Raw genomic sequence first — 18,750 nt, 5'->3', positions numbered from 1 at the left:
GCCAGCGTGCCCGGAGCCTCTCATTCAGGTGGCCCGTCGGCCTCCTGCTCAAATGGAGCACATGCCCACGGGGCGAGCAGTGACCAGGGTCCGGCGGTTGGCGGCGAGCGCCGCTGGGGCAGCGCCGGGGGCCGGCGGCCACCGGTGCATGGGTGGTTCAGTGGTAGAATTCTCGCCTGCCACGCGGGAGGCCCGGGTTCGATTCCCGGCCCATGCAGCCGCAGCGTCCCCTTTTGGTTCCCGCAGCCCCACAGCGGAGCTGGGCTTCCCCGCTGCCACACTCAAGGCACCGGTCGTGCAACAGCTCGCTCACCACCGCACCTTCCGGCCCCTGTCCTTCCCACGCAGACGCCCCCACCCCACACACACCCGGGAGCCAGGCCTCCGGGACCTGACACCTTGCGGGCTCAGCCACTCTTACGCCCAGACCCCTTCCTTGTCCTTGTTCTCGTCCTTACCCCGACCCCGCTTGTGTCACGCTTTTCACTGTGAGGAACACCCCACACTGGCACCCGCACAGCCCAACCTCTTCACCTTTCGCCACGTTTCCAAGCTCTCTGCCTCACTCTGCCCGCACTTCGAGAGTTATACTATGTTTGCACAACCAGGAGCAAGGAAGTTGCCACCTCTGGGAGTGATACATCCCACTTTCCTGGACAGTCCCCAAAGCGTTCACTTGCACGAGGAGTTCAAAAGAAGTCCACACCATCATCGCAGACTGCACTCTAGATTCATGTTCTGACCCTCGACAGAAATACGTTTCCAACACCGGCCCGCTCCTCCACCACTACTGCCACCACCACCATCAGCACGACAAACACCAGCCCCTCCCCTGAACCTCTGCTCCCACCAACAGCATCAGCCCTCGGGACAGCACCACCGGCACCACCACCTCAGCCTCCACCCTACTCCCACAGACACCCCCATCCCACCCCCTATCTCCCCGCTTTTTCCCCCGATCCTTTCCAAATCCTACGTTGTCAAGGATCCTGCCCTTGCCTCTGTCCCGTTGCCCTCCTTTTTTTCCCCTTCGTCGTCTTCTCCTTTTCGCAGCAGTACGGTTGACTTACAATACTGTGTGACTTTCAGGTGTACAGCCAAGTGATTCAGTTATATGTCCTTTTCCAGGTTATTTTCCGTTATACGTTATCACGACATATGAATACAGTTCCCTGTGCTGTACAGTAAATCCTTGTTGCTTCTGTGCTTTATGTCCAGTATTTCCTCTCTGTTAATCGCAGCTCCGGATTTTTCCCTGCCCTACACTTTCCCCTTGGGTAACGAACAGTGTGTTTTCTATGTCTGTGGGTCTGTTTCTCTTTGGCACATACATTCGTTTGTAGTACGGTTTAGATTCCACATATCTTTGTGCTCCTCTGCCTGACTTACGTCGCGAAGTGTAATATACTCTAGGTCCATCCTTACTGGTGCAAATGGCAATATCTCACTCTTTTGTATGGCTGAGGAATATTCCACAGTACGTACGTACCACGTCTTCCTGTGCCAGCCATCGGTTGATGGGCACTTGGGTTTTGTCCATGTCTTGGCTGTGGCCCGTAGTGCTGCTGTGAACATGGGGGGGTGCATGGATCTCTTCAAATGACAGTTTCTCTCCTTTGCCGATGTGTACCCACGATGGGGATTGCTGGATCATATGAGAGCTCATATTTCACCTATTTATTTAGTGTGTTGTTTTTATTTATGCATTTAATATTTATTTATTCGTTTACTTATAAGAACTAGTAGCTGCAATTTTGGAAGAAAAGTTGATTAACAGTATTGAGTTAGTTTCAGGTGCACAGCAAAGCGGATACTGTCTTCCATGTCTAATATTGTTTCAGGTTGCTTTCCATCACAGTTTACTACAGGATATTGAACATCATTCCCTGTGTTATTCTGGAAATCCTTGTTGCGTATGTCTTTTATATGAAGTACGGTGTATCTGTTCATCGCAGCTCCTACTTTATGTCTCCACCCCTCCCTTTCTCCTCGGGGAACCACCAGTGTGTTTTCTATGTCTGTGAGTCTGTTTCGCTTTGGCACATACATTCTTGTCTATTATGTTTTAGATTCCACGTATCTTTGTGCTTCTCTGTCAGACTTAACTTCACTAAGTGTAATATTCTCTAGGACCATCCTTATTGTGGCAAATGGCAATATTTCATTTTCGGAAATGGCTGAGTAATATTCCACAGTACATTTACACCGCATCTTTTTCTGTCAGCCAACCGTTGATGGGCACATGGGTTTTTTCCATGTCTTGGCTGCGGCACACAGTGCTGCTACAAAGACGGGGGTGCGTGGATCTCTTCAAACAACAGTTTTTCTCTTTGGCGGATGTGTACCCACGACGGGGATTGCTGGATCATCTGATGGCTCATGTTTCTCCTGTTTATTTTGTTCGTTGTTTTTATTTATTTATTTACTTACTTACTTATAAGTACTAGTACTTGTGGTTGAATAAGAAGAGTTGATTAACGATATTGAGTTCGTTTCAGGTGTACAGCAAAGGGGATACTGTTTTCCATGTCTAATATCGTTTCAGAGTGATTTCCATTACAGGTTATTGCAGGATATTGACTATCACTCCCTGTGTTATTCTGGAAATCCTTGTTGCTTATCTCCTTTATATGAACCACTGTGTATCTGTTCATCGAGCTCCTAATTTATCCCTCCACCCCTCCTTTTTAACTCGGGTAACCATCACTGTGTTTTCTAGGTCTGTGAGTCTGTTTCCGTTTTGCACAGAGATTCATTGGTAGTACGTTTTAGATTCCACATATCTTTGTGCTTCTCTGTCGGACCTACTTCACTAAGTGTAATACTCCCTGGGAGCATTCTTGTTGCGGCAAATGGCGATATTTCATTCTTTCTTATTAATGGCTGTGTAATATCCCATAGTACATATATACCACCTCTTCTTGTACTAGCCACCCGTTGATGGGCACTTGGGTATTTTTCCATGTCTTGGCTACTGCAAATAGTGCCGCTGTGAACATGGAGGTGCTTGTGCCTTTTTGCACTCTTGTTTCGTCATTTCCGGGTACGTACCCAGGAGTGGGATTGCTGGATCATAGGGGACCTCTCCTTTGGCCTCTTTCAACCTCAACCCCTCCTCCCCCCACCCCCGCCGCCACACACACCTGAGACCGGATGGTTTCTCCCGACGAGAGGCGATGTATGTCTCTGGGGCAGTAGAATGCCCCCACCCCATTCGGACCCCGCCTAGCCCCTGTGGCGCGCTCCGTTTCTGTTGTTCTCTTGCCTGCCTCCTACCCACCGCCCCCAGTCCCAACCCACTGGTTAGCCTGACCACCTTGCCGCGCAGCACAGCAGTCTGGCGCCCTCACCCGCCACCCCACCGCGAAGGGGTCCTCTCCCACCATCTTCCTCGCCCCACAGCCCACTCACACACCCCGCCCTTCCCCCCAGCCTGCAGGCTCGGGCCCCTCTCCCCGCCACCTTCCCCTTGTATCCCAGGCCCGACTGTCACATGTCCTGCCCGGAAGTCTCACTTCCGCCAGTGCTCCTCAGACGCACTCCTACTCCAGGCCCACCCCGCCCCCTGATCTGACCCACCCGTACACACGTGCCGGGCCAGGTGCTGCCACCACCCCAAGCTTCTGCTGAGCCCCTGCCTGAGGGGCCAGCCCCTCTCCCGGGCCAGGTCCCCGCCAGCCCAACACCTCCCGCTCCTGCCCGCGCTCCACCCAGACACCCCAGGCCCTTCCTCGCACCTCCCAGCACGCGGCCCACCGCCGCCCTCTCTCCATGGGGTCGTTCTGCTCCGTTCCCTAACCCGCGTGGGGTGGCCACCGACCACGGCCACAAACACCTTCATCCCACACTGTCAGCCACCCCCACGGCACCGGCAAGGGCGTTCAGGAAACCTGCTGCGGTGGTGCGAAGCACCCGTCTGCCCACCGGTGCTCCGTTCCACAGGGGATCCGGCTTTGTTAGAAGGCACCGCCTGTGACACCGCCGTCGCCGTCGGCGCTGCCGCCGCTGTCGCCGTGGGGGAAAAGCAGTGCTGATGGAGAGTCCAAACACAGGCGGGGGCGTTTGCTCGTGGCCACGGCCACGGCGGGGAGAGGCGCGGCCCCGGCCACTCGTGTTTGGGGCTGAGGCAAGCGTCCGGAAAGGAAGACACGGGACGTCGAAGGCCTCGAGTGGGCGCGCGCCAGTGCGGCCAAAAGGTTTGGCCGGGGAGGCAGGGTGGAGGTTGCCTGGCAGGGCTTGGGCTGGAGGTGCAGGGCACCGGGCGGCTCTTGTCGGGGCGCCGAGGCCGCGGAGCAAGCGTGGCCTAAAAGTGGGATGTGGACGGTGGGAGGTAGAGAGGCTTCCCTGACCGGGAATCGAACCCGGGCCGCGGCGGTGAGAGCGCCGAATCCTAACCACTAGACCACCAGGGAGCGTCAGGCTCTACCACTGCTCCTGCTGGACCCATAGCACCCGCTCGGCGCCACCTTGGCACCAAGACCCGGCCTTTCCAAGTCCAGCCACGCGCCGCCCCTGGCAATCCACGTGTCCTACCGTCCTTCCTGCTTGCAGCGCCCTCAGAACACTGCGCGCCTGCTTCTCGCACACACGAGAAAAGCCGCTGGGGCCAGCTAGCTCCCTGCTCCCAGCTCTCCCTCACAGGCCCCCGGCCGGCCGGCCGCCCGTGGAGCTCGGTAAAAGGTCAGCCCGCTGCGTTGGCCGGGAATCGAACCCGGGTCAACTGCTTGGAAGGCAGCTATGCTCACCACTATACCACCAACGCTGCACAGCCCGGGCCGCCCCGAGACGCCGGCACCGGGCTCGCCCGAGCGCACTCTCGTCGCCGCCGCCTTCTCCTCCTCCTCCTCCTCCTCCTCCTGCTCCTCCTTCTCTTCGACTCCTCCTCCTTCTCTTCCTCCTCCTACTCCCCTTTCTCTTCCCCGTCCTCCTCCTCCTCCTCCTCCTCCTCCTCCTCCTCCTCCTCCTCAGCCGCCGCCGCTTGGAGCAGCCCTGCCCCGACGCCCCGCCGGCCGGCAGCTCTGTGACGTCACAGGCGCCACCAAGGCCCCCCGGCGCCCCACCCGCGCCAGCCCTACGAAGCTGCCCTAGGCCGCCGGCCCGACCGCCTCAGGGGGGCGCTCTCGCTGCCTTGCTGCTCCAGGGCCCTCCGCTCCACGCCGCGGCCCGCCCCCGCCCCCGCCCCGCCCCGCCCCGCCCCGCTCCCGGGGCACGCGTCTTCCAGCCCCCGGCTGGCCAAAGCCCTTCTCCACCGGGCGCTGGGCCAGGCCACTTCCCGCACCGACAGGGCACGCCACTCATCCGCCTCCCACCCGTCCCGGCAGCTGTGCACCTATGCCGCTGTGGATAGCTGCGCAGCTGTGCGTCGCGACGCAAGGAGCCCACTGAGACAGCCACTTTGGGCGGGCCGCAATGTCATCGGGCGCTTGTGGGGTCCAGAGGAGGCCCTCGCTCGGCCCTGGCGACTGAGCGCCCGGCGAGGAGGAAGGGCTGGGCGGCTGGAGGGGGGCGAGGGTGGGCAGGCTGGGCACGCGCTGGCGCCCTGCGCCTCGCTGGAGGGCGGAGGGCGGAGGGCGGAGGGAGGAGAAGAAGGGCCCTTGGGAGCCAGGCGGCAGGACAGAGAGCGGCGCCAGCCACCAAAAGAGGGCGTGTTGCCTCCCCGTCGGGGAATCGAACCCCGGTCTCCCGCGTGACAGGCGGGGATACTCACCACTATACTAACGAGGACGGCGGCCACCGCCCCCGCGCCCGGCCGCTCTCGGGCTGCCTGCCGACGCCTCCCCCTGCCCTCCGGCCCCCTGCCCACCACGGGCGCCCGGCACGTGCCCGACCCGACCCAACGCCACACCAACCGCGCCCTCCAAAGCAGCAGCCCCCGACCCCGACAGGGACCCGGACCCGCGTGGCCCTGAAAACTCCGAGTGCGCGCTGCCTATTGCCTCCGACGCGGGGATCGCGCCGGGTGGAGGGGGCCCGAGACGCAAAGCAAGGCTGCGAGGAGGGGGTGGGCGCGCGCCGGGCCATGGCCGGCGAGGAGACGCGCGGGTGGGGGCCGGCGGCAGGGGGCTGGCCCGACGCGGCCCGGCTGCGTCCGGGGCCAGGGCTGGGCGAGGGCGCCACCGCGGCGCAGCCAGGCGCGTCGTCTGGCCGTGCTCCCCGTCGGCCGCCGCGCGCCCGCTCCGTCGCTCACCCAGACGGCCGCGCGCCTGGCGCGGAGCACCGCGTCCCGCCAAGGGCACCGGGGTTCGCGTCGCGTCGGGTCCCAGCCAGCCGAGCGGCCACGCGCACGCCCAGGCCCGCCGTCAGGATGGCCGAGCGGTCTAAGGCGCTGCGTTCAGGTCGCAGTCTCCCCTGGAGGCGTGGGTTCGAATCCCACTCCTGACAAGCCAGCCTTTTGGCCCGCCCGACAAACGCACCCGGCCCTACGGCAGCGCTTTACTGCCTTCCAGTCCGTTCGCGCCTTGCACTCTTGCGGCCTCTCCGAACTCCGGCCCGGACATCCACGCCTCTCAGACGCGGGACCTTCTCAGCCACGGCCGCGGGCCTGGCAGAAACGGCGCACTAGGAACCCTCCGGCGACTGGCTTTCCGGACAAACGCCCTCCCCGCCAGCTCCTAAGCCCCCTCCTACCTGCACCCACACCAGAAAAACCTTCAGTCCTTCGCAGCCCATCTTCCCTCACCTGCTTGCGGCTGCTGCTGCTGGTGCTTTTCCTGCCTGCCTGCCTGCCTGCCTTCGTCCCTCCCTCCCACTCCCACTCCCACGCTCCACCCCGCCCCCACCGCCACACGCAGAACGGCCGCGTGTGGAAAGCCCTCCACGCCTGGCCCGCCCTCCGACTTCGGCCTGGTGAACAGCGGACTCGCTCTCACAGCCTTTCTTCCACTTCCGCCACCAGCAGCTCTCCCTCTTTCCAACATCCTGTCCTTCCCGCCAGCCCCAACGGCCCGCCTGCCCATTCCATTCCCTCCACAGCCACACCGTCTTGCCGGCCTGTGGTGCGTGCCCTCGGTGCTTTTTCGCCTTGGGACCTTGGCCGGACCACACCTGCCTGCCTGCCTGCCTGCCTGCCTGCCTGCTGGGCCGCGTGCAGCCCAGCCTCCTGCTGGCCAGCCAACAGGGAGCCCTCCCTGCACGGGGCCTGGCGCAGGAGTCGCTCCCGGGAACGGTGCTCCAGTGAGTAGTGAGCCGAAGCCCTGGATGCCCTGTCACCCACCACAGACGTCCGGCCCCCAGCCCGGGCCACCCACCTCGGCGCCACAGCGCAAGTCCCTCGGGGAAGCCGCTGCTCCGGCCGGACCCAACCACACCCTGGCGCGCTCCCTCCCTCACCGGGCTGTCCGCGAGCCAGCAGCCAGTCTGCCACAGTGCTTCTCCTCACAACCAACGCAGCAGAGCGGGACCCCGCGGGAGAGGGGTGGGCCAGAGCGCAGAAGCGAGGCTCAGACACCTTTGGTCTTGTGGCCTGAGCGCCGCTCGGCGACGGCGGCGGCGGCGGCGGCGGTGCCCGGCGTCCATCTCCCACGCTCGCGGTCCCTGCACAGCCCCGAGCTCCGACCCCTGCCCCCGCCCGCCCTCGCACGCCCCGCACCAGCAAGAAAGCCAGCCGCCAGAGGGACTGTGCGTCGGGGCCGGGCGGCTGCTGAGAGGAACGTCGGCGCTCGGCCGCAGCGGCCACGCCTCGCCTGCCCTGACTGGGATTCGGGCGCGGGCCAGGCCGCTTGGGCTCCTGGCTTCCTCTGGCGACACCGACAGTCTCGCGGCGGCCGTGGACGGCAGAGAAAGCGCAGGACGGGCCGAGCACGCCTGCGTCCCTCCGTCCCTCGGTGCTTCCGACCGCCTCGCGCCCTGGGGTCGCCAGCGTGCCCGGAGCCTCTCATTCAGGTGGCCCGTCGGCCTCCTGCTCAAATGGAGCACATGCCCACGGGGCGAGCAGTGACCAGGGTCCGGCGGTTGGCGGCGAGCGCCGCTGGGGCAGCGCCGGGGGCCGGCGGCCACCGGTGCATGGGTGGTTCAGTGGTAGAATTCTCGCCTGCCACGCGGGAGGCCCGGGTTCGATTCCCGGCCCATGCAGCCGCAGCGTCCCCTTTTGGTTCCCGCAGCCCCACAGCGGAGCTGGGCTTCCCCGCTGCCACACTCAAGGCACCGGTCGTGCAACAGCTCGCTCACCACCGCACCTTCCGGCCCCTGTCCTTCCCACGCAGACGCCCCCACCCCACACACACCCGGGAGCCAGGCCTCCGGGACCTGACACCTTGCGGGCTCAGCCACTCTTACGCCCAGACCCCTTCCTTGTCCTTGTTCTCGTCCTTACCCCGACCCCGCTTGTGTCACGCTTTTCACTGTGAGGAACACCCCACACTGGCACCCGCACAGCCCAACCTCTTCACCTTTCGCCACGTTTCCAAGCTCTCTGCCTCACTCTGCCCGCACTTCGAGAGTTATACTATGTTTGCACAACCAGGAGCAAGGAAGTTGCCACCTCTGGGAGTGATACATCCCACTTTCCTGGACAGTCCCCAAAGCGTTCACTTGCACGAGGAGTTCAAAAGAAGTCCACACCATCATCGCAGACTGCACTCTAGATTCATGTTCTGACCCTCGACAGAAATACGTTTCCAACACCGGCCCGCTCCTCCACCACTACTGCCACCACCACCATCAGCACGACAAACACCAGCCCCTCCCCTGAACCTCTGCTCCCACCAACAGCATCAGCCCTCGGGACAGCACCACCGGCACCACCACCTCAGCCTCCACCCTACTCCCACAGACACCCCCATCCCACCCCCTATCTCCCCGCTTTTTCCCCCGATCCTTTCCAAATCCTACGTTGTCAAGGATCCTGCCCTTGCCTCTGTCCCGTTGCCCTCCTTTTTTTCCCCTTCGTCGTCTTCTCCTTTTCGCAGCAGTACGGTTGACTTACAATACTGTGTGACTTTCAGGTGTACAGCCAAGTGATTCAGTTATATGTCCTTTTCCAGGTTATTTTCCGTTATACGTTATCACGACATATGAATACAGTTCCCTGTGCTGTACAGTAAATCCTTGTTGCTTCTGTGCTTTATGTCCAGTATTTCCTCTCTGTTAATCGCAGCTCCGGATTTTTCCCTGCCCTACACTTTCCCCTTGGGTAACGAACAGTGTGTTTTCTATGTCTGTGGGTCTGTTTCTCTTTGGCACATACATTCGTTTGTAGTACGGTTTAGATTCCACATATCTTTGTGCTCCTCTGCCTGACTTACGTCGCGAAGTGTAATATACTCTAGGTCCATCCTTACTGGTGCAAATGGCAATATCTCACTCTTTTGTATGGCTGAGGAATATTCCACAGTACGTACGTACCACGTCTTCCTGTGCCAGCCATCGGTTGATGGGCACTTGGGTTTTGTCCATGTCTTGGCTGTGGCCCGTAGTGCTGCTGTGAACGTGGGGGGGTGCATGGATCTCTTCAAATGACAGTTTCTCTCCTTTGCCGATGTGTACCCACGATGGGGATTGCTGGATCATATGAGAGCTCATATTTCACCTATTTATTTAGTGTGTTGTTTTTATTTATGCATTTAATATTTATTTATTCGTTTACTTATAAGAACTAGTAGCTGCAATTTTGGAAGAAAAGTTGATTAACAGTATTGAGTTAGTTTCAGGTGCACAGCAAAGCGGATACTGTCTTCCATGTCTAATATTGTTTCAGGTTGCTTTCCATCACAGTTTACTACAGGATATTGAACATCATTCCCTGTGTTATTCTGGAAATCCTTGTTGCGTATGTCTTTTATATGAAGTACGGTGTATCTGTTCATCGCAGCTCCTACTTTATGTCTCCGCCCCTCCCTTTCTCCTCGGGGAACCACCAGTGTGTTTTCTATGTCTGTGAGTCTGTTTCGCTTTGGCACATACATTCTTGTCTATTATGTTTTAGATTCCACGTATCTTTGTGCTTCTCTGTCAGACTTAACTTCACTAAGTGTAATATTCTCTAGGACCATCCTTATTGTGGCAAATGGCAATATTTCATTTTCGGAAATGGCTGAGTAATATTCCACAGTACATTTACACCGCATCTTTTTCTGTCAGCCAACCGTTGATGGGCACATGGGTTTTTTCCATGTCTTGGCTGCGGCACACAGTGCTGCTACAAAGACGGGGGTGCGTGGATCTCTTCAAACAACAGTTTTTCTCTTTGGCGGATGTGTACCCACGACGGGGATTGCTGGATCATCTGATGGCTCATGTTTCTCCTGTTTATTTTGTTCGTTGTTTTTATTTATTTATTTACTTACTTACTTATAAGTACTAGTACTTGTGGTTGAAGAAGAAGAGTTGATTAACGATATTGAGTTCGTTTCAGGTGTACAGCAAAGGGGATACTGTTTTCCATGTCTAATATCGTTTCAGAGTGATTTCCATTACAGGTTATTGCAGGATATTGACTATCACTCCCTGTGTTATTCTGGAAATCCTTGTTGCTTATCTCCTTTATATGAACCACTGTGTATCTGTTCATCGAGCTCCTAATTTATCCCTCCACCCCTCCTTTTTAACTCGGGTAACCATCACTGTGTTTTCTAGGTCTGTGAGTCTGTTTCCGTTTTGCACAGAGATTCATTGGTAGTACGTTTTAGATTCCACATATCTTTGTGCTTCTCTGTCGGACCTACTTCACTAAGTGTAATACTCCCTGGGAGCATTCTTGTTGCGGCAAATGGCGATATTTCATTCTTTCTTATTAATGGCTGTGTAATATCCCATAGTACATATATACCACCTCTTCTTGTACTAGCCACCCGTTGATGGGCACTTGGGTATTTTTCCATGTCTTGGCTACTGCAAATAGTGCCGCTGTGAACATGGAGGTGCTTGTGCCTTTTTGCACTCTTGTTTCGTCATTTCCGGGTACGTACCCAGGAGTGGGATTGCTGGATCATAGGGGACCTCTCCTTTGGCCTCTTTCAACCTCAACCCCTCCTCCCCCCACCCCCGCCGCCACACACACCTGAGACCGGATGGTTTCTCCCGACGAGAGGCGATGTATGTCTCTGGGGCAGTAGAATGCCCCCACCCCATTCGGACCCCGCCTAGCCCCTGTGGCGCGCTCCGTTTCTGTTGTTCTCTTGCCTGCCTCCTACCCACCGCCCCCAGTCCCAACCCACTGGTTAGCCTGACCACCTTGCCGCGCAGCACAGCAGTCTGGCGCCCTCACCCGCCACCCCACCGCGAAGGGGTCCTCTCCCACCATCTTCCTCGCCCCACAGCCCACTCACACACCCCGCCCTTCCCCCCAGCCTGCAGGCTCGGGCCCCTCTCCCCGCCACCTTCCCCTTGTATCCCCGGCCCGACTGTCACATGTCCTGCCCGGAAGTCTCACTTCCGCCAGTGCTCCTCAGACGCACTCCTACTCCAGGCCCACCCCGCCCCCTGATCTGACCCACCCGTACACACGTGCCGGGCCAGGTGCTGCCACCACCCCAAGCTTCTGCTGAGCCCCTGCCTGAGGGGCCAGCCGCTCTCCCGGGCCAGGTCCCCGCCAGCCCAACACCTCCCGCTCCTGCCCGCGCTCCACCCAGACACCCCAGGCCCTTCCTCGCACCTCCCAGCACGCGGCCCACCGCCGCCCTCTCTCCATGGGGTCGTTCTGCTCCGTTCCCTAACCCGCGTGGGGTGGCCACCGACCACGGCCACAAACACCTTCATCCCACACTGTCAGCCACCCCCACGGCACCGGCAAGGGCGTTCAGGAAACCTGCTGCGGTGGTGCGAAGCACCCGTCTGCCCACCGGTGCTCCGTTCCACAGGGGATCCGGCTTTGTTAGAAGGCACCGCCTGTGACACCGCCGTCGCCGTCGGCGCTGCCGCCGCTGTCGCCGTGGGGGAAAAGCAGTGCTGATGGAGAGTCCAAACACAGGCGGGGGCGTTTGCTCGTGGCCACGGCCACGGCGGGGAGAGGCGCGGCCCCGGCCACTCGTGTTTGGGGCTGAGGCAAGCGTCCGGAAAGGAAGACACGGGACGTCGAAGGCCTCGAGTGGGCGCGCGCCAGTGCGGCCAAAAGGTTTGGCCGGGGAGGCAGGGTGGAGGTTGCCTGGCAGGGCTTGGGCTGGAGGTGCAGGGCACCGGGCGGCTCTTGTCGGGGCGCCGAGGCCGCGGAGCAAGCGTGGCCTAAAAGTGGGATGTGGACGGTGGGAGGTAGAGAGGCTTCCCTGACCGGGAATCGAACCCGGGCCGCGGCGGTGAGAGCGCCGAATCCTAACCACTAGACCACCAGGGAGCGTCAGGCTCTACCACTGCTCCTGCTGGACCCATAGCACCCGCTCGGCGCCACCTTGGCGCCAAGACCCGGCCTTTCCAAGTCCAGCCACGCGCCGCCCCTGGCAATCCACGTGTCCTACCGTCCTTCCTGCTTGCAGCGCCCTCAGAACACTGCGCGCCTGCTTCTCGCACACACGAGAAAAGCCGCTGGGGCCAGCTAGCTCCCTGCTCCCAGCTCTCCCTCACAGGCCCCCGGCCGGCCGGCCGCCCGTGGAGCTCGGTAAAAGGTCAGCCCGCTGCGTTGGCCGGGAATCGAACCCGGGTCAACTGCTTGGAAGGCAGCTATGCTCACCACTATACCACCAACGCTGCACAGCCCGGGCCGCCCCGAGACGCCGGCACCGGGCTCGCCCGAGCGCACTCTCGTCGCCGCCGCCTTCTCCTCCTCCTCCTCCTCCTCCTCCTGCTCCTCCTTCTCTTCGACTCCTCCTCCTTCTCTTCCTCCTCCTACTCCCCTTTCTCTTCCCCGTCCTCCTCCTCCTCCTCCTCCTCCTCCTCCTCAGCCGCCGCCGCTTGGAGCAGCCCTGCCCCGACGCCCCGCCGGCCGGCAGCTCTGTGACGTCACAGGCGCCACCAAGGCCCCCCGGCGCCCCACCCGCGCCAGCCCTACGAAGCTGCCCTAGGCCGCCGGCCCGACCGCCTCAGGGGGGCGCTCTCGCTGCCTTGCTGCTCCAGGGCCCTCCGCTCCACGCCGCGGCCCGCCCCCGCCCCCGCCCCGCCCCGCCCCGCTCCCGGGGCACGCGTCTTCCAGCCCCCGGCTGGCCAAAGCCCTTCTCCACCGGGCGCTGGGCCAGGCCACTTCCCGCACCGACAGGGCACGCCACTCATCCGCCTCCCACCCGTCCCGGCAGCTGTGCACCTATGCCGCTGTGGATAGCTGCGCAGCTGTGCGTCGCGACGCAAGGAGCCCACTGAGACAGCCACTTTGGGCGGGCCGCAATGTCATCGGGCGCTTGTGGGGTCCAGAGGAGGCCCTCGCTCGGCCCTGGCGACTGAGCGCCCGGCGAGGAGGAAGGGCTGGGCGGCTGGAGGGGGGCGAGGGTGGGCAGGCTGGGCACGCGCTGGCGCCCTGCGCCTCGCTGGAGGGCGGAGGGCGGAGGGCGGAGGGAGGAGAAGAAGGGCCCTTGGGAGCCAGGCGGCAGGACAGAGAGCGGCGCCAGCCACCAAAAGAGGGCGTGTTGCCTCCCCGTCGGGGAATCGAACCCCGGTCTCCCGCGTGACAGGCGGGGATACTCACCACTATACTAACGAGGACGGCGGCCACCGCCCCCGCGCCCGGCCGCTCTCGGGCTGCCTGCCGACGCCTCCCCCTGCCCTCCGGCCCCCTGCCCACCACGGGCGCCCGGCACGTGCCCGACCCGACCCAACGCCACACCAACCGCGCCCTCCAAAGCAGCAGCCCCCGACCCCGACAGGGACCCGGACCCGCGTGGCCCTGAAAACTCCGAGTGCGCGCTGCCTATTGCCTCCGACGCGGGGATCGCGCCGGGTGGAGGGGGCCCGAGACGCAAAGCAAGGCTGCGAGGAGGGGGTGGGCGCGCGCCGGGCCATGGCCGGCGAGGAGACGCGCGGGTGGGGGCCGGCGGCAGGGGGCTGGCCCGACGCGGCCCGGCTGCGTCCGGGGCCAGGGCTGGGCGAGGGCGCCACCGCGGCGCAGCCAGGCGCGTCGTCTGGCCGTGCTCCCCGTCGGCCGCCGCGCGCCCGCTCCGTCGCTCACCCAGACGGCCGCGCGCCTGGCGCGGAGCACCGCGTCCCGCCAAGGGCACCGGGGTTCGCGTCGCCTCGGGTCCCAGCCAGCCGAGCGGCCACGCGCACGCCCAGGCCCGCCGTCAGGATGGCCGAGCGGTCTAAGGCGCTGCGTTCAGGTCGCAGTCTCCCCTGGAGGCGTGGGTTCGAATCCCACTCCTGACAAGCCAGCCTTTTGGCCCGCCCGACAAACGCACCCGGCCCTACGGCAGCGCTTTACTGCCTTCCAGTCCGTTCGCGCCTTGCACTCTTGCGGCCTCTCCGAACTCCGGCCCGGACATCCACGCCTCTCAGACGCGGGACCTTCTCAGCCACGGCCGCGGGCCTGGCAGAAACGGCGCACTAGGAACCCTCCGGCGACTGGCTTTCCGGACAAACGCCCTCCCCGCCAGCTCCTAAGCCCCCTCCTACCTGCACCCACACCAGAAAAACCTTCAGTCCTTCGCAGCCCATCTTCCCTCACCTGCTTGCGGCTGCTGCTGCTGGTGCTTTTCCTGCCTGCCTGCCTGCCTGCCTTCGTCCCTCCCTCCCACTCCCACTCCCACGCTCCACCCCGCCCCCACCGCCACACGCAGAACGGCCGCGTGTGGAAAGCCCTCCACGCCTGGCCCGCCCTCCGACTTCGGCCTGGTGAACAGCGGACTCGCTCTCACAGCCTTTCTTCCACTTCCGCCACCAGCAGCTCTCCCTCTTTCCAACATCCTGTCCTTCCCGCCAGCCCCAACGGCCCGCCTGCCCATTCCATTCCCTCCACAGCCACACCGTCTTGCCGGCCTGTGGTGCGTGCCCTCGGTGCTTTTTCGCCTTGGGACCTTGGCCGGACCACACCTGCCTGCCTGCCTGCCTGCCTGCCTGCCTGCCTGCCTGCTGGGCCGCGTGCAGCCCAGCCTCCTGCTGGCCAGCCAACAGGGGGCCCTCCCTGCACGGGGCCTGGCGCAGGAGTCGCTCCCGGGAACGGTGCTCCAGTGAGTAGTGAGCGGAAGCCCTGGATGCCCTGTCACCCACCACAGACGTCCGGCCCCCAGCCCGGGCCACCCACCTCGGCGCCACAGCGCAAGTCCCTCGGGGAAGCCGCTGCTCCGGCCGGACCCAACCACACCCTGGCGCGCTCCCTCCCTCACCGGGCTGTCCGCGAGCCAGCAGCCAGTCTGCCACAGTGCTTCTCCTCACAACCAACGCAGCAGAGCGGGACCCCGCGGGAGAGGGGTGGGCCAGAGCGCAGAAGCGAGGCTCAGACACCTTTGGTCTTGTGGCCTGAGCGCCGCTCGGCGACGGCGGCGGCGGCGGCGGCGGTGCCCGGCGTCCATCTCCCACGCTCGCGGTCCCTGCACAGCCCCGAGCTCCGACCCCTGCCCCCGCCCGCCCTCGCACGCCCCGCACCAGCAAGAAAGCCAGCCGCCAGAGGGACTGTGCGTCGGGGCCGGGCGGCTGCTGAGAGGAACGTCGGCGCTCGGCCGCAGCGGCCACGCCTCGCCTGCCCTGACTGGGATTCGGGCGCGGGCCAGGCCGCTTGGGCTCCTGGCTTCCTCTGGCGACACCGACAGTCTCGCGGCGGCCGTGGACGGCAGAGAAAGCGCAGGACGGGCCGAGCACGCCTGCGTCCCTCCGTCCCTCGGTGCTTCCGACCGCCTCGCGCCCTGGGGTCGCCAGCGTGCCCGGAGCCTCTCATTCAGGTGGCCCGTCGGCCTCCTGCTCAAATGGAGCACATGCCCACGGGGCGAGCAGTGACCAGGGTCCGGCGGTTGGCGGCGAGCGCCGCTGGGGCAGCGCCGGGGGCCGGCGGCCACCGGTGCATGGGTGGTTCAGTGGTAGAATTCTCGCCTGCCACGCGGGAGGCCCGGGTTCGATTCCCGGCCCATGCAGCCGCAGCGTCCCCTTTTGGTTCCCGCAGCCCCACAGCGGAGCTGGGCTTCCCCGCTGCCACACTCAAGGCACCGGTCGTGCAACAGCTCGCTCACCACCGCACCTTCCGGCCCCTGTCCTTCCCACGCAGACGCCCCCACCCCACACACACCCGGGAGCCAGGCCTCCGGGACCTGACACCTTGCGGGCTCAGCCACTCTTACGCCCAGACCCCTTCCTTGTCCTTGTTCTCGTCCTTACCCCGACCCCGCTTGTGTCACGCTTTTCACTGTGAGGAACACCCCACACTGGCACCCGCACAGCCCAACCTCTTCACCTTTCGCCACGTTTCCAAGCTCTCTGCCTCACTCTGCCCGCACTTCGAGAGTTATACTATGTTTGCACAACCAGGAGCAAGGAAGTTGCCACCTCTGGGAGTGATACATCCCACTTTCCTGGACAGTCCCCAAAGCGTTCACTTGCACGAGGAGTTCAAAAGAAGTCCACACCATCATCGCAGACTGCACTCTAGATTCATGTTCTGACCCTCGACAGAAATACGTTTCCAACACCGGCCCGCTCCTCCACCACTACTGCCACCACCACCATCAGCACGACAAACACCAGCCCCTCCCCTGAACCTCTGCTCCCACCAACAGCATCAGCCCTCGGGACAGCACCACCGGCACCACCACCTCAGCCTCCACCCTACTCCCACAGACACCCCCATCCCACCCCCATCTCCCCGCTTTTTCCCCCGATCCTTTCCAAATCCTACGTTGTCAAGGATCCTGCCCTTGCCTCTGTCCCGTTGCCCTCCTTTTTTTCCCCTTCGTCGTCTTCTCCTTTTCGCAGCAGTACGGTTGACTTACAATACTGTGTGACTTTCAGGTGTACAGCCAAGTGATTCAGTTATATGTCCTTTTCCAGGTTATTTTCCGTTATACGTTATCACGACATATGAATACAGTTCCCTGTGCTGTACAGTAAATCCTTGTTGCTTCTGTGCTTTATGTCCAGTATTTCCTCTCTGTTAATCGCAGCTCCGGATTTTTCCCTGCCCTACACTTTCCCCTTGGGTAACGAACAGTGTGTTTTCTATGTCTGTGGGTCTGTTTCTCTTTGGCACATACATTCGTTTGTAGTACGGTTTAGATTCCACATATCTTTGTGCTCCTCTGCCTGACTTACGTCGCGAAGTGTAATATACTCTAGGTCCATCCTTACTGGTGCAAATGGCAATATCTCACTCTTTTGTATGGCTGAGGAATATTCCACAGTACGTACGTACCACGTCTTCCTGTGCCAGCCATCGGTTGATGGGCACTTGGGTTTTGTCCATGTCTTGGCTGTGGCCCGTAGTGCTGCTGTGAACGTGGGGGGGTGCATGGATCTCTTCAAATGACAGTTTCTCTCCTTTGCCGATGTGTACCCACGATGGGGATTGCTGGATCATATGAGAGCTCATATTTCACCTATTTATTTAGTGTGTTGTTTTTATTTATGCATTTAATATTTATTTATTCGTTTACTTATAAGAACTAGTAGCTGCAATTTTGGAAGAAAAGTTGATTAACAGTATTGAGTTAGTTTCAGGTGCACAGCAAAGCGGATACTGTCTTCCATGTCTAATATTGTTTCAGGTTGCTTTCCATCACAGTTTACTACAGGATATTGAACATCATTCCCTGTGTTATTCTGGAAATCCTTGTTGCGTATGTCTTTTATATGAAGTACGGTGTATCTGTTCATCGCAGCTCCTACTTTATGTCTCCGCCCCTCCCTTTCTCCTCGGGGAACCACCAGTGTGTTTTCTATGTCTGTGAGTCTGTTTCGCTTTGGCACATACATTCTTGTCTATTATGTTTTAGATTCCACGTATCTTTGTGCTTCTCTGTCAGACTTAACTTCACTAAGTGTAATATTCTCTAGGACCATCCTTATTGTGGCAAATGGCAATATTTCATTTTCGGAAATGGCTGAGTAATATTCCACAGTACATTTACACCGCATCTTTTTCTGTCAGCCAACCGTTGATGGGCACATGGGTTTTTTCCATGTCTTGGCTGCGGCACACAGTGCTGCTACAAAGACGGGGGTGCGTGGATCTCTTCAAACAACAGTTTTTCTCTTTGGCGGATGTGTACCCACGACGGGGATTGCTGGATCATCTGATGGCTCATGTTTCTCCTGTTTATTTTGTTCGTTGTTTTTATTTATTTATTTACTTACTTACTTATAAGTACTAGTACTTGTGGTTGAAGAAGAAGAGTTGATTAACGATATTGAGTTCGTTTCAGGTGTACAGCAAAGGGGATACTGTTTTCCATGTCTAATATCGTTTCAGAGTGATTTCCATTACAGGTTATTGCAGGATATTGACTATCACTCCCTGTGTTATTCTGGAAATCCTTGTTGCTTATCTCCTTTATATGAACCACTGTGTATCTGTTCATCGAGCTCCTAATTTATCCCTCCACCCCTCCTTTTTAACTCGGGTAACCATCACTGTGTTTTCTAGGTCTGTGAGTCTGTTTCCGTTTTGCACAGAGATTCATTGGTAGTACGTTTTAGATTCCACATATCTTTGTGCTTCTCTGTCGGACCTACTTCACTAAGTGTAATACTCCCTGGGAGCATTCTTGTTGCGGCAAATGGCGATATTTCATTCTTTCTTATTAATGGCTGTGTAATATCCCATAGTACATATATACCACCTCTTCTTGTACTAGCCACCCGTTGATGGGCACTTGGGTATTTTTCCATGTCTTGGCTACTGCAAATAGTGCCGCTGTGAACATGGAGGTGCTTGTGCCTTTTTGCACTCTTGTTTCGTCATTTCCGGGTACGTACCCA

The 18,750-nt window shown here is 60.3% G+C and overlaps 11 non-coding genes across 11 annotated transcripts; 5 read left to right on the top strand and 6 right to left on the bottom strand.

The window, feature by feature from the left end:
• The first annotated feature begins 146 nt into the window (after positions 1-146).
• Positions 147-217, top strand: TRNAG-GCC (transfer RNA glycine (anticodon GCC)). The gene has a single exon. It is a non-coding gene; the product is annotated as a tRNA-Gly (tRNA).
• Positions 218-4,340: 4,123 nt separating this feature from the next.
• Positions 4,341-4,412, bottom strand: TRNAE-CUC (transfer RNA glutamic acid (anticodon CUC)). The gene has a single exon. It is a non-coding gene; the product is annotated as a tRNA-Glu (tRNA).
• A 278-nt stretch (positions 4,413-4,690) lies between these two features.
• Positions 4,691-4,762, bottom strand: TRNAG-UCC (transfer RNA glycine (anticodon UCC)). Its single transcript has one exon. It is a non-coding gene; the product is annotated as a tRNA-Gly (tRNA).
• An 890-nt stretch (positions 4,763-5,652) lies between these two features.
• Positions 5,653-5,724, bottom strand: TRNAD-GUC (transfer RNA aspartic acid (anticodon GUC)). Its single transcript has one exon. It is a non-coding gene; the product is annotated as a tRNA-Asp (tRNA).
• Positions 5,725-6,298: 574 nt separating this feature from the next.
• TRNAL-CAG (transfer RNA leucine (anticodon CAG)) lies at positions 6,299-6,381 on the top strand. The gene has a single exon. It is a non-coding gene; the product is annotated as a tRNA-Leu (tRNA).
• A 1,618-nt stretch (positions 6,382-7,999) lies between these two features.
• TRNAG-GCC (transfer RNA glycine (anticodon GCC)) lies at positions 8,000-8,070 on the top strand. Its single transcript has one exon. It is a non-coding gene; the product is annotated as a tRNA-Gly (tRNA).
• A 4,123-nt stretch (positions 8,071-12,193) lies between these two features.
• TRNAE-CUC (transfer RNA glutamic acid (anticodon CUC)) lies at positions 12,194-12,265 on the bottom strand. The gene has a single exon. It is a non-coding gene; the product is annotated as a tRNA-Glu (tRNA).
• A 278-nt stretch (positions 12,266-12,543) lies between these two features.
• Positions 12,544-12,615, bottom strand: TRNAG-UCC (transfer RNA glycine (anticodon UCC)). Its single transcript has one exon. It is a non-coding gene; the product is annotated as a tRNA-Gly (tRNA).
• An 873-nt stretch (positions 12,616-13,488) lies between these two features.
• TRNAD-GUC (transfer RNA aspartic acid (anticodon GUC)) lies at positions 13,489-13,560 on the bottom strand. Its single transcript has one exon. It is a non-coding gene; the product is annotated as a tRNA-Asp (tRNA).
• A 574-nt stretch (positions 13,561-14,134) lies between these two features.
• TRNAL-CAG (transfer RNA leucine (anticodon CAG)) lies at positions 14,135-14,217 on the top strand. Its single transcript has one exon. It is a non-coding gene; the product is annotated as a tRNA-Leu (tRNA).
• Positions 14,218-15,843: 1,626 nt separating this feature from the next.
• Positions 15,844-15,914, top strand: TRNAG-GCC (transfer RNA glycine (anticodon GCC)). Its single transcript has one exon. It is a non-coding gene; the product is annotated as a tRNA-Gly (tRNA).
• The last annotated feature ends 2,836 nt before the right edge of the window (positions 15,915-18,750 follow it).

The sequence above is a fragment of the Eschrichtius robustus genome, unplaced genomic scaffold (assembly GCF_028021215.1).
Source record: "Eschrichtius robustus isolate mEscRob2 unplaced genomic scaffold, mEscRob2.pri scaffold_814, whole genome shotgun sequence".
NCBI classification, from domain to species: Eukaryota; Metazoa; Chordata; class Mammalia; order Artiodactyla; family Eschrichtiidae; genus Eschrichtius; species Eschrichtius robustus.
The sequence above is the reverse complement of the archived record's forward strand: the minus strand, read 5'-3'. Positions and strand labels throughout refer to the sequence as shown.